We start from the raw sequence: 13,859 nt of genomic DNA, 5'->3' as shown, positions 1-13,859 counted from the left end.
GGGAGAGAAGGCAAACAGAATGTAGTGTCTACATTCTAAACTGCTGCCAAAGGAAAGAGCTCTTACTAGCTAGCACTTCTGAGTTGGGGAAGGTTACTGTAGGGCCAATAGAGTTTTTGGTAGGTTTTTTTAGGAGTTCCCGTGATGGTAGCTTATAGCCCTAAAAAACATCTGCCAAACTTCTTTCTACAGTTCTAGAAGATGACAAATACAAAGAAATGTGAAACCAACAAGCTCCAGCTTCTACAAGGATTGTGATTTTGTCCCAAACAATCTTAGTATGCTCTAGATTTTACTATCCCTGCTTATAAGGATTCTCAAACTACAAGTTACCTGTCAAATAAAACCTGTATTCTAAGTGGTCAGCTTCTAAATTTAGAAAGTCTCATTAACCACCAGACAGCACCATTTTATGTTTGTTCTGTAGTTATATTAATTCAATAGAGAAAACTTTTACACATTAATGTATTTACTTTGTTGTAATTCAGTCATTTAGTAGTGTCTGACTCTTCATGTCCCCATTTGGAGTTTTCTTGGCAAAAAGAGACATATATGGCATCTTACCCCTTCCAAAGTGCCTAAAGGAACATCTATTCCAATCACTCACCCCCAAAAAATGCCCTCTCTCCAATACTCCTCACAAATGATCATCCAGTTTCTGCTTAAACATTTCCAGTAATAGAGAACTTAACTAGAGAGACAGACCACTCCATCTTATAGTATCTCCATAAGAAAAGGGTTGCTTTTTTAAACCTTTAAGATCATTCTTTTTAGAGCTGCTGAAGTAAATACAAAAATTTTGCAAATATTTTTCTTCATTGAATTCATATGATAGCTAAAGATGCAAGTTGTAATAGTAAGTAAAGCATTGGATTTGGAGTCAGTAAGGGAACAGTTTGAATTATGCTGCAGACATTTGAAAGCTGTGTGGCCCTGGGCAAATAACATAATTTCTCTGAGCTTCAGTTCCCTTATCTGTAAAGTCACTTGTCTCATACAGTTGGTACAAGGCTTACACAGAATGCATATAAAGTATTTTACAAACCTTACAACCTTTGTAAGTTTAAGCTATTATTATTATCTTTCTCAAAGCATTTCTCTATTAAATCTTTAAAATAATTCTTTTCAGAGTCTCTAAAATAAATACAAAAATAAGTGTGCAAATATTTTTCTCCATTGAATTCATACAACTACAGTATAGACAAAAATGTGCTTTTTAAACTTTAAAGCGCTGTGTAAATATAAGTGGATATTTTTGTTACTATTGTCTCCCCAGAAGTTCTACTCCAATACTGGGCACAGTGATCCTGAAATGTGAAACTGTTAGATCAGTCAGCAGAGCACAAGGTCTAATAAACTGTACTAGGTTGAAAAAACTTTGTATGTATAGCAGCAGTCTATCTGCTGTCCATGGACCAACCTATCTAAGTGCACCAAGCTTCAAAATCAGAAGCATCACTGGATAGTATAGTCTTTGGCCCAGATGATCCACAAAACAGATGAAATAAAAAATGGCCTTTAGTCTCATGGCCTCTTTATCACTTCGGCAGTGATTGTAGTAGACAGGGAAACAAAAAAAATAGAGGGTCCTAGAAATAATAGTTTTTAAGATCACTTAATATTAATGTAACTATTGGTACTTTAAATGAAGAGATAGCATAGCATAATGATTAGAATGCTAAATTTGGCATCAGAAAGGCCTGGTTTCTTACTCTACTTTTGATATTAACTAGCATGGTACAGGGGCAGCTAGGAGTGGATAGAGTGCCAGGGCCTTCAGGAAGACTTATCTTGCTGAGTTCAAATCTGGCTTCAGACACTTAGTAGCTATATGACCCTGGGAAAGTCACTTAACCCTGTTTGTCTCCGTTTCCTCATCTGTAAAAAATGAGCTGGAGAAAGAAATGGCAAGCCACTCCAGTATCTTTGCTAAGAAAACCCCCAAATGGGGCCACAAAGAATGGGACATGACTAGCATGATGCAGTAGAAAGAGCACGGGCTCTGGAGTTAGAGAACACGGCTACAAAATCTGAGCCCTGGTGCTAACAATAGGTGACCTTGGACTAGTTCCTTGACATCTCTGGGCCTTGGTTGCCTCATTGGTAAAATAAGGAGATTGGGTCTGATAGCCTCTGAGATTCCTTCAAATTCTAGATCTATAATCCTATAAAGCTGCTGAAATGGAATAAAAGTAAAAATGACTGTGATTATCACCATTTCCCAGGAAAATTTAAGCATAATAATGAGGCCAAAAGAGTCTCAAAACTTTCTTGGCCAACAAACAATTTCTTTGCCAAATGGAAAGACATTATAGCCTGGGTCACAATGACTTTGAGGATGTGTTTAACTACAAAAGATACAAAAGACTATGGAGCAAGACAACTGGAGATTATGAATAGCACTACTTCACAAAACTGTGAAAAGCACTAGAGGGTAAGATGAGTATGCAGAAAACTCGGCATCAGACACAACAAACATTTAAAGACTTGTGTGCAAGGTGCTGGGATTGGAGAAAGAAAATGCCGAGAGAGGTAGCTCATCCCAAGGGCATTTACAAAAGTAACTGGAAGAAGGACAAGTAGTCAGGAAATTGAAGAGATTTGCCAGCATTTCGCCAGTCTATTCCCATCATTGATGGCAGTGATAATATGACAGTTAGATTCTATAACCTTAGCATTTGAGAGGCCATATGAGGAATTTGAAATGATACTCAAGTAATGAAGCCAAGAAGACCAGCTGAAAAAGAAAAGGTATGATATAGTGAATAGTACACTAGATTTAGAATCAAGAGAACTCAGTTTGACTCTTGCCTTACCAACTTGCTAGCTATGTGACCCGGGGCAAGTCAACTAACTTCTCTGAACCTCACTTTCCTCACCTGTGAAATGGGCATAATATAAGTAACACCCTCACAGAATTATTGTGACTACCAAATGAGATAATATACACAGGGTACTTTGCAAATTTCAAGTGTTATATATGTATGAGTTATTGTTGCTGCTTCACCAAATACACAGAAGAATTCCAGTTTGGACATGACATATTTAAAAGGTAGTCAGGTATTTATTTACCTTACCTCAAAGAGGAGAAGATTGCAAAATAATTGGAAAAAATGCAGATAGAATTAAAAAGTAATTTTTTAAAGGCAAGCAGGCAGACATCAATTAATAGCTTGTATGCCTTTTTATTCTAAATTTAATATTCAAATACATGAATAAGAACTTACTTCCATTAGTCACAGTTTACTTATTCACAACATATTAACTTTAACAAGATAGTCACAAAAATATTATTTGTTTCCATGTTCTTTGCTGAACTCTCCAGCAAACTTTTCTGGAATCTATTGTCACTGATATTAACATAATTATAAATATATTGTTTTGATTCTGCTTTGTCCATGTCATGTCATATATTTTGACCTATTTCTTAGTATTCTTCATTTTTGTGTTTTTCTTATGCCATAACAACATTCCATTATATTCACAAACCACAACTTCTTCAGCCAATCTCCAACCATTGGCCTCACAGGATGACTGCAGACATTGGATATTAGAAATAATACTGCCATAAATATTTTGTATCGATAGGTTTTTTCCTGTCATTAGGATAGGACGTTGCATTGTTAGGGTGTCACCAAAGGAGTGAAATGACTGGACCAAAGAATAGAAGTATTCCACTATTTCAAGTCATATTTAATATTCCACCATTATAATAGTGTGCCTGCTTCTCCACAGTCTCATCAGCAATGACTTTTACTACTTTTAGAAATCTTTGTATTAGTTATTCAATTCCCAATGCTTTCATTAGAAGTATTAGAGTATTAGTTGAATTTGCCAAGTTGGCAAGTTATGGTAGTATCTGACTTGTTCTTATTTGCATTTTTCCAATATTCCTATGTTTTCATCTCTTGAAAACCTTTATTAAGGAAGGTCCTGAAGTTGAAGTTTTCTTTGCTAAAATATAAGACAGAGAAGGCAGGCTTTTGCAGATTATTTTCTACCATAAACTAAATCTTCATATTCATATAATTGAGAAATTGTGGTACAGTAGAAAAAGAATTGGCTTCTCAAGTTAAAGGATGTGGAGATAAATCTTGCTTCTGTCAATTACTACCTGCCTAACCTAGGGTAAGATGCTTAGCCTCTTTAATCTTCAATTTCCTCATCTGTAAAAATTGAAGGTAGGACCACCTGTTCTTTTTGGCATTCAAAGCCCTTCAAAATCTAGACCCCTCCTACCTTTCCAGTCTCTACACCTTACTTCTTCACATGCCCTTCAATCCAATGCAAAGCCTACCTGGCAGTTCCTCAAACAAGACACTCCATTTCTTGGCTCTGGGCATTTTCTCTGACTGTCTCCCATGCCTAGAATGTTTTCCCTCCTCTGCTCCAACCACTGACCCCTCCAACTTCCTTTAAGTCCCAACTAACTCCCTCTTTCTACAGAAAGCCTTTCCCAATCCCTCTTAATTCCAGGACCAGCATTCTGTTAATTATTTTCTATTTATCTTGTACATAGCTTGCTTTGTACATATTTGTTTGCATGTCATCTCACCCACTGGATTGTAAGCTTCTGGAGAGCAAGAACCGTCTTTGGTTTCTTTTTCTATCTCCAGTGTTCAGCACAGTGCCTGGCACATAGTAGGTACTAACTAAATATTGACTGATTGATTGATTTCTGTCCTCTAACTTCAGTTTGTCAATATCATTGACTTTAAAACTAGGTAGTCATGTCCCTCCCTTCTTTTTACATGAGGAGGAGTCTGGCTGGAAAACTTTACATATACTAGACTCCACAGCTTCCATTTGTTGGGTAACATTACTCATCAGATACGCTGTAAAGGAGAGTCATCCTTTGAGTATGGGTTGAACTATATTAATTGCTGCTTTTTCCCCTCTTTTTTTAATTGCTGTTCCAAAGGATGGTTTGCTATGTCTGGGAGTGAGGAGAAATATATTTGGAAATGGTGATATAAAATCAAAATATATCAAAGTATTTTTTTACAGTACATGATCACTCTAGGCATCATCTGACCTCTCAACTATGACTTCTCCATCTAGATAATCTGTCTTTATTAATGTAGCCTAAGATCTTGTCAGATAGTTGTTAAACTGTTGGGTCAGATTGAGCTTATGGTCCACTGAAACACCCTGTATACTTAAAATCCCCTTTATTTTTCATTCAATAACTAAAGTAGTACAATCTAACTTTCTTTACCAACAGCCCCTAGTGTTATATTAACTTTAAAAATATGCAAGCAAAAAAATAGACTCCACCCAGACCCCAACCCCTTACTTTTTTTCAAAACCACCCTTCTTGATTAGTCTCTGCCAAATCCTTTTTTTCAAATGCTAGTTTCTTCAAAGTGGGGAAAAAAATTAGCTATTGGCACATCTTTATCAGGCAAGCCTTTTCTTATGCAAATGATTGTCATCCTTCATTTCAAGAATGACTTTCCCCTAAGGCTTACAGGTACACAGATTATTGAGTACTGAAGCCTTTCCACCGAAGCTGTTCATAGAGCACTCATCACTGCCTTACCCTACAATACTGTGGGAAAATCCCACCCTTTTTCAATTATAAAAAAGAGAATTAAACAGTAGCACTGATTGCCACCCCTTATCAACTTGATACTTTGCTTCAGCTGAGCTAAAGGAGAGAGTATTAACCAGAAGCTACTCTGCAGGTAGGATCCTTAACTCATTATTACATATGGTTGGAAAGAGAAGTTGACAAAGGGGTGGCAATTAGTGCTACTGTTTAACTTCTCTTTCTAACCATATGTAATAATGAGTTAAGGATCCTACCTGCAGTGTAGCTTCTGGTTAATACTCTCTCCTCCAGCTCAGCTGAAGCAAAGTATCATGTTCACATAGTTACAGAATCTTAGAATTGAGAGAGATCACGTAGGCAAGCCACTCCAACTCATACTCAGAGAATGAATCCTTTCTAAAGCATCTCTAATAAGTAATCCTGCCAGATAAATAAAAGCATTGGAATCCAGGACCTTATACTCCTCAGTCATTTTAGAACCTCGCTTGTCCCATCCCCATGGAGAAAAACATAAAATTTACATTCCTACATGTCAAATAGGTTCATTTCCTCAATGAAACAAGTCATTCTCAGCTCACTATCAATGATCCTCCAAAAAGGCGATATGTTACCATAGAAAGAATAGGGGTGCCATACTCAGAGAATCTGAGTTCAAATCCTATCTCTGAATCTGTGATGTTGGGCTAGTCACTTTACCTCTCTAAGCCTCAGTTTCCTTGTATATTAAAATGAGGGGTTTGAATTAGCTAGTCTCTGAAGTACTTCCATATATAAATCTATGACAAACTTTGCTTCCTAAGGTATTATGTCAAATAGAGTACTCATTTCTTTCAGATTACTAATAGGCATGGGGGGGAGGGTTGTCTTTTAAACTCTACAAAAGCATTTTCTACCCAGAATGTAGATGACTAATAGGTATTGTTGTTGTTTGGTAGTTTCAGTCATGTCCAACTCTTTATGACCCCATTGGGTTGTTGTTGCTTTTTTGGCAGACACTGGAATGGTTTGTCATTTCATGCTCTAGCTTGTTTTACAGATGAGGAAACTGAGGCAGAGTTAAGTGACTTTCCCAAAGTCACACAGTTAGGGTCTGAGTTCAGATTTGAACTCAGACCATCCTGACTCCAGGCCCAGCACTCTACCCACTATGCCACCTAGCTGCCCTATTAATAGGTATAGGGAGGTCTTTTTAAAATCTTTTAAATTTAAAATTAATTTAATTTAAATAAAAAATTTAAAAATTTTCTACCTAAACCTTCCCCCACCTTGCATCTTCTACAATTCCAAATGCTTTTAACAAAGCTTATGGCCAGGCCAAGTCAATAAATATTTATTAAACAATGAATGAACCAGGTCTTGTGGGAATATAAAAGAAGGTGTTTTATCTATCCTCAAGGAGCTTGTTTATAGGCAAATAAGTAAAGAAGTCTTAAAATTTAATTAGGAAAAAATGACAGTGACATGAAACAATACAATGGTATGTAATCAAATACAATATTATATAATAGAGATAAGTGGTACAGGAATTTAGGGAGGGCAAAAAGAAATCCATGTTGTGGTCAGGAAAAGCTATGAGGAGAGATTTTCACTGGATCTTGAGGTGCTAGATTGGTATCAGGTCCAGAGGCCCAGACAGAAGGACCTGTAGTCCCTTAAAATAAAAAAGTTAACACCATGGAGCTTCCTCAGAATAAGAAATGATAGATCTGCCACTCTCCTGAAGGGTGGCCCATCATAATAAGAAGACTGCAGATTCTGCACTGTGCTATGCTATTTTCATCTGTGCTCAAATATGACACTTCACGGATGTGTCAACTCAGTTTTTGTAAATATTGATGGTGTGAAGACTTTGCTCACATTTGCCTAAAATATGAGAATTTGGTTCAGAGGGTAGACAAATTTTAAATGGAAATCCTACCTCTGCTGGCCTGGGAAATCATTTTACTATGCTAACTACTCCAAAACAGGAGCTTAGCTTTCTTTATTCTAAGTAGCTCATGGCCCAGTATGGCAGCATACTATTATGGAAAAAAATAATGGATTTGAAGTCAGGAGGAGGTTGGATCAGAAACCCAGCACAGAATTCATTAGCTGAGTAACCCTGGGCAGATTTCTCAGCATCTAAGTCTCAATTTCCTCATCTATAAATTGGAAATCAGTAACATTTATACAATCTACCTCACAGAATGGTTGTGAAGAAAATGTTTTTAAAGTACTATATAAAGTACTCTTCCATCTTCCCACAAAAAAAGGCTATTTCTTTTCCTGCCAGATCCCTTTTGACTTTGCAGAATCTGCAGTTATTCTATCCCAAAATCTTCTGATTTATTGGAGCTAAAAGAACAAATCCAAAGAAGGCCTTTAAAGAGAAGGTCAGTGGATACAGGACACAGGAAAGAAAAAGAAACCTCTAAAATCAAATACAAAATGCTCTGTTTGGGATTCAAAGCCCTTTATAACCTATCACAGCCCTGCCCCCACCACCTTTCCACTCTTATTAAACTTTATACTCTGCTACATATGCTTCAATCCAGTGACATTGGCCTCCTTGCTGTTCCTTGAACAAGACGTTCCATCTTTCAGCTCTGGGAATTTTCATTGAATATTTCCCATACCTGGATACCCTCCCTCCTCATCTTGGACTCCCAGGACCTAGCATAGTGCCCAGCACATGGTACATACTTAATAAAGGTCCCATTGATTTTATTGATGTACTGGTTTCCCAAGTTTCCTTCAAGTCTAAGCTAAAACCCCACCTTTGACAAGAAGCCTTTTCTCATTTTCCTTACTCCTTGTTCTGTTATTTCCAATTTATCCTGTGTATAGCTTATTGATGTTTAGTTATTTTATGTTGTCTCTCCCATTAAACTTGGAGATCTTTGAGAGTAGAGACTGTCTTTTGCCTCTATTTGTGTCCCCAGAGTTTAGTACAGTACCTGGTACATAGTAAGCACTTAAAAAATGTTTGTTGACTAGAAAAAAATTATGAAAGTATATATGCATTAATAGTTATCAAATAATATATATCCCAAACCAGTAGTTGCATAACACTACCTATGTTGGAAGCACAGATGCAACTAGCAAGCATCTTTAATGATTTATCAGGGCTTCCCAACTTAAATAATGCATGTATTGGCCACTTAGTTACTAATTCCTTTCCTCTTAAGCAGTCATCATCCATTTAGACCAAAGCCTCCAGCCTTGCTCTAACTACCAAACTCAGTTTTCTCTTCTACTTTCTTTTTCTGGCTTAGTCTTACAATGAATGTTTCTGAATGCCATTCCATCTCAAACTGGCCTATCCCCTTTGTCTCCATGGTACTGATTGCAAAACCATTTGTGCAATACTGACTCCATACCTTTATTACCACAGCTCAACTTACAACACCGTCTCACATTTATATAACACTTTTTACTCTTACACGAATTATCTCATTTTATCTTCATAATATCAACAGATCGCATTTTAAAACCTACATTTTATAGATTAGGACACTGTAATGGGAGACATAGTTCATTGTAATCTTGTATTGGTTTCATATTTTTATTGGTTTCACTTCAGAAGCCTAAAAAGGATAAATCTACTGCTGTGATTTTGCACTGTTGTCTAGTCTTTATACCATTAAGAAACTAGATATTGAAGTCTTCTTTAGCCTGTGGAGTTCAACCACGCCTTTCATTTGCTCATATTACCTTGACTACAAATTCTATGCTGTCAAGCATTGTATTCCTGCTTGTGCTTTTATTTTCATCTTATTGATTTAATCACCAATTGAGTTTTCCAAAATTTCCAAAATTCCAATATATTCTATATTATTCCACTGCCCGAGGAATAGGAAATTATGTTTGACCAGCTTCACCTGAGTCTTCTTTTCTCCAGCTTTTAACCAGGAGCCATTTCCTAACCAATCATACCAGCTTTTGATTATGCTAAACCCACTCAATGCAGGAACTGCAAAAACTTTCATTTCTCTTCTTCCTCCTTCAATTTCCCTACTCCCCCTTAGCTATCTCATTGCTCTGCACACCTTCATAATGAGTCACAGCAGCACAACAATATAGTAACCTTGTATTTGACAAGTGTAAAGACTTAAGATTTGGGAATAAAAATTCATTATTTGTTAAAAAAAAGTATTGGGAAAACTAGAAAGCAATGTGGCAGAAATGGGGCATAGACCAATATCTCACATCATTTACCAAGATAAGGTCAAAGTGGTAAATTACCTAGATATTAAAGTCAAGGGAAGGGAAAGTTTGTGGAGTTCAACAAGTAACAATAGCCATATTTCGCTAATTTATTAGTATTGGCTTTAAAAATAATTTGCTTTTTTAAAAAGGGTGATGGAAACTATGGGTCATAATTTAATAGCATGGCTATTAATTCCTGTGTTTAATTTACCCTTGCTCCCTTTCCTGGGTTTAATTTATCCTTGCTCCCTTTTCTCTCATAAGTTGACAGTAACTTCCAGCTTCACTGTTCTTGATTGTAATGTCCTCTCTTATTTGGTTTACTATATTCTTTATTCACTGTGTTCCTTACCTGATACTAAACAAAACTACACATATTTATATAGCCTTTTAAAGTGATACCTCATTTTACATACATTATCTCATCTGATTCATACAACATCCTGGTGGAATACACAGCATGAATAGCATTGTCCTCCTTTTACACATCACTAAACCTCCAAGAATGTAAGGTCACATAGCTAATAATCAATGAGACCACACCAACACTCCATCTTCAGATTTCTATACACTTATTAGGCTTATTTAGTCTGAGATTCTCGACAAACTAGTCAAATTATAAGAAACCCAAAGTTGAAGGTCCAAACTCCACAAATTTCAATCAACTTTGTTCAGTGCCAAAGTCAATGTCAGCCCTTGGTCAAGTGATCACATTACAACTATGCACCAAGAGTAAGGTGAAAGAACATGCATGATCAATCAGAAAACAATAATCTGTTAAATATCTAACATGTACCAGGGACTATGTTTAAGCACTGAGGATACAAAGAAAGGAAAAAAGTAAAAGCCCCTGATTAAAAAAATTCACAGTCTGATGGGGAAGACAATTTTCAGGCAACCATGCATAAACAAGACATATCCAGGACATCTTGAAGACGGTCTTTGATGGAAGATATTGGAATCAAGGCAGACCAAGAAAGGCTTCTTAGAGAAGGTGGAATTTTAGCAGGGACCTAAAGAGAGCCAAAAAGGTTGGGAGACAGAGATGAGGAAGGAGGGTATTCCAGACATGGGGGACGGTCAGTGAAAATGCATGGAGCTGGCAGATAAAGTGTTTTATGTGGGGAATAGCAAAAAGGCTATTGGATTGCAGCATACGATGGGGAGGAGAAGAGAAAAGACGTTGTAAGAAGACTGATAGGAAGGAGCCCATTTATGGAGGAATTTAAAGGTCAAAAATTTGGCAGATAGGTGACACGATGAATAGAGTGCTGGTTCTAGAGTCAGCAAGACCTGGGTTCAAATACAGCCTCAAACACTTACTAGCTGTGTGACCCTGGTCAAGTTTCTTAACCTGTTTGCCTCAGTTTCCTCAACTGCAAAATGGGAATAATACAGCACCTACCTCAGAGAGCTTGTTGTGAGGGTTAAGTTATCACAGTCTCTAGCACATAGTTGGCACCACATAAATGCTTATTTCCTTCCCTTAATCCTGCAGGTGATAAAAAGTCACTAGAGTTTATTGAATAAGGATACTTTGACAGCTGTGGAGAGGATGAATTAGAGTAGGGAGAGACTTAAGGGAAGATGAACAATTAGAAGGTTATTACAGCACTTCAGGTGTAAGGGGGAGGGGGGAGTCAAGATCAGATAGATGGCAGTGTCAATCAGAGGAGACTGACAGGAGATGTTATGAAGGTAGTAATGATAGGACTTTACAACATTTAGGATAGATGTTGGGGGAAGGGGAGTGAGAGATAGTGAGGAGTTGAGGATGGTGATACCTAGATTGAGAAGCTGAGTGATTGGGGAAATGGTGGCATGTACATTCAACAATGACAAGAAAATTAGGAAGAGGGGAGAGCTTAGCGGGAAATATGAGTTCACTCTTGGACATGCTGAGCTTAAGATTTCTACTGGACATCCAGTTTAAGATGTAGGGAATTAGAACTATAGGACTAGAGATCAGGAGAAAGATTAGGACTAGATAAGTAGATCTAGGAATGATTAGCATAGAAATGATCATTGAATCCATGAGAGCTGAAACAAAATAGTAAAAAGGGAGAAGAGGGCCACAGATAGTGACTTAGGGGATACCCACACCCAGTGACAATGAGCTGAAAGGAGAAATAGCAAGGGAGGCTCAGAAGGAGCAGTCAAACATGTAGAAGGAGATCCAGGATAAAGTACTGTCATGAAAACTAAGAGAGTATCAAGGAGAAAAGGGTGACTGACAATGTCAATGACTACAGAGAGATCAAGAAGGATGAGAGTTAAGAGATGGCAGTTAAGAGATCTTTGATAATGTTGAAGAGAGAAGTTCCAGTGAAGGATGAGATTAGAAGCCAGACTGCAGAAAGCTAAGAGAATGAGAGGAAAGGAAGTGGGGGTACCTATTGTATACAACCTTATCAAAGAAGTTATCCATGAAAAGAAGGAGAAATATGAAATGATAGTTAGCAGGGATGGACAAATCAATTGAGGAGTTTTTGAGGATAGAGGGGACATGAGCATGTTTGTAGGCAGTAATGAAGCAGCCTATAGAGAGGGAGGTATTGAAAATTAGTAAGAAACCAAGAAGGAGGAGGGGGCAATCTGCTGAAGAAGGCAAGATAGAATGGAATCACTTGTGCATGTAGAGGGTCAGCCTCAGTAACCTTCTGGCTACCTTCTAGTACAGTGTATCATCATGGCTAGAAAAACAACTGTAAACACACTAAAATGATATAATCTTCCCACATATCTTGTCAATTAAAAATTAAGAAAATGAAGACAATAGATTTAAAACTAGTTAGTAGCAGAACAAGGAAAGTAGTTTTCCTGAACCTTGATTCCTGATTGACCTTTCTTTTTCTGGTCCTTTTTTCTGAATCTTGGCACCAGATTTAGTTAATCTACTCTTCCCTCAGTACAGACTGTGTTCTCACCTATAAGCCTGCTGAAGTTGTAGTGACTAATTCATCATCACAACAACCCCTGCAGGGCCATTGCCCTGACCTTCATTCACTTCTATCAATCTGTTTCCTGTAGCAGTCACCAATAACAGGAAAAAAGTTAAGGTTTGAGAAGCTGAAAATATATGTGTGTGTAAATGCACATTTGTATATATGTACATGCAGATATATAACATATCTGGATTTTTACTGAATATGCTTTCTCTTTCATGTGACTAACCTTGGAGGAGCAATTTTAGTAGGGAAGCTGAAAGACTGGACTATTTTCTAGATATGATTAAAATGAAAGCTGGAGAGGAGAGATTAAAGATTAGGCACATGATAATTGGGATTTTGGGGGTTATTTTTGTTGTTCACGTATTTTTTTAATGATCTTGATAAACTCAAATTAAACACAGCTGCTTGTTGAGATTTACCACAGATTTCCACAACTAAAGTACATCTGGGAGCTGATAGGCAATCCTCATTTGTTTTTCTATTCATTTCAGTCCAGCCCAGCCTACTCTGATACCTTGCACTAGTGAGTGACTGTCTCTTCACCATAAATGACTGGGGGAAGGGGACAGATGGGCATCCAAAGATGTCCAGAGCAAGATGCCTGCTTAATCAGAGCTAGAATAAAATGTGTATGTTACAGCAATAGGCAGGGGATAGGTCTGGTCCTGTTACACTGAAAGACCATCAGCTCATCTGTTTTTGTCCTGCAAATTAATTGACCTGTCACTCTAATTCATCACAAGCATCCTAAAATAGGCTTGCTTCTCTGAATCCCCACTGCCCATATCTCCACTGCCATCACCTCTCAAAGTGGGAGATTCTGTTTCCTGTCATTTATTTTCATTATGCATTCTCTAAACCCTAAAAAAAGAAAAAGACACCCAATACAAGCAGCCAATGACACCCCCCACCCAAAAAAATTCTTGGAACAGCAAAGCCTACTTTCCATAATAAGAGGTTTCCCTCATCACCATTACAATAAATCCACAAGTATATAGGAGATAGAGACAGAGATAGAATAGTGTTAACCTCTTCAACAGGGCATTCAGCAATTCCCAAAGGCAAAAGGTTGTAGCTGCCTTTTCCTGTTCTTCCAAACTCCATTCCCTCTGCTTCCCAAACACACACACACACACACACACACACACACACACACACACACACAC

At 37.5% G+C, this 13,859-nt stretch overlaps 1 protein-coding gene across 1 annotated transcript in view; it reads right to left on the bottom strand.

Moving 5' to 3' along the window:
- Positions 1 to 13,859, bottom strand: part of LOC138176013 (endosome/lysosome-associated apoptosis and autophagy regulator family member 2) — a 212,247-nt gene that overhangs the window by 197,258 nt on the left and 1,130 nt on the right. The window lies entirely within an intron of this gene.

Source organism: Petaurus breviceps, unplaced genomic scaffold (genome assembly GCF_028583685.1).
Source record: "Petaurus breviceps papuanus isolate PSGF00001 unplaced genomic scaffold, PetGlider_PUasm1.0 80, whole genome shotgun sequence".
NCBI lineage: Eukaryota > Metazoa > Chordata > Mammalia > Diprotodontia > Petauridae > Petaurus > Petaurus breviceps.
This window is presented reverse-complemented; position numbering and strand designations above follow the sequence as displayed.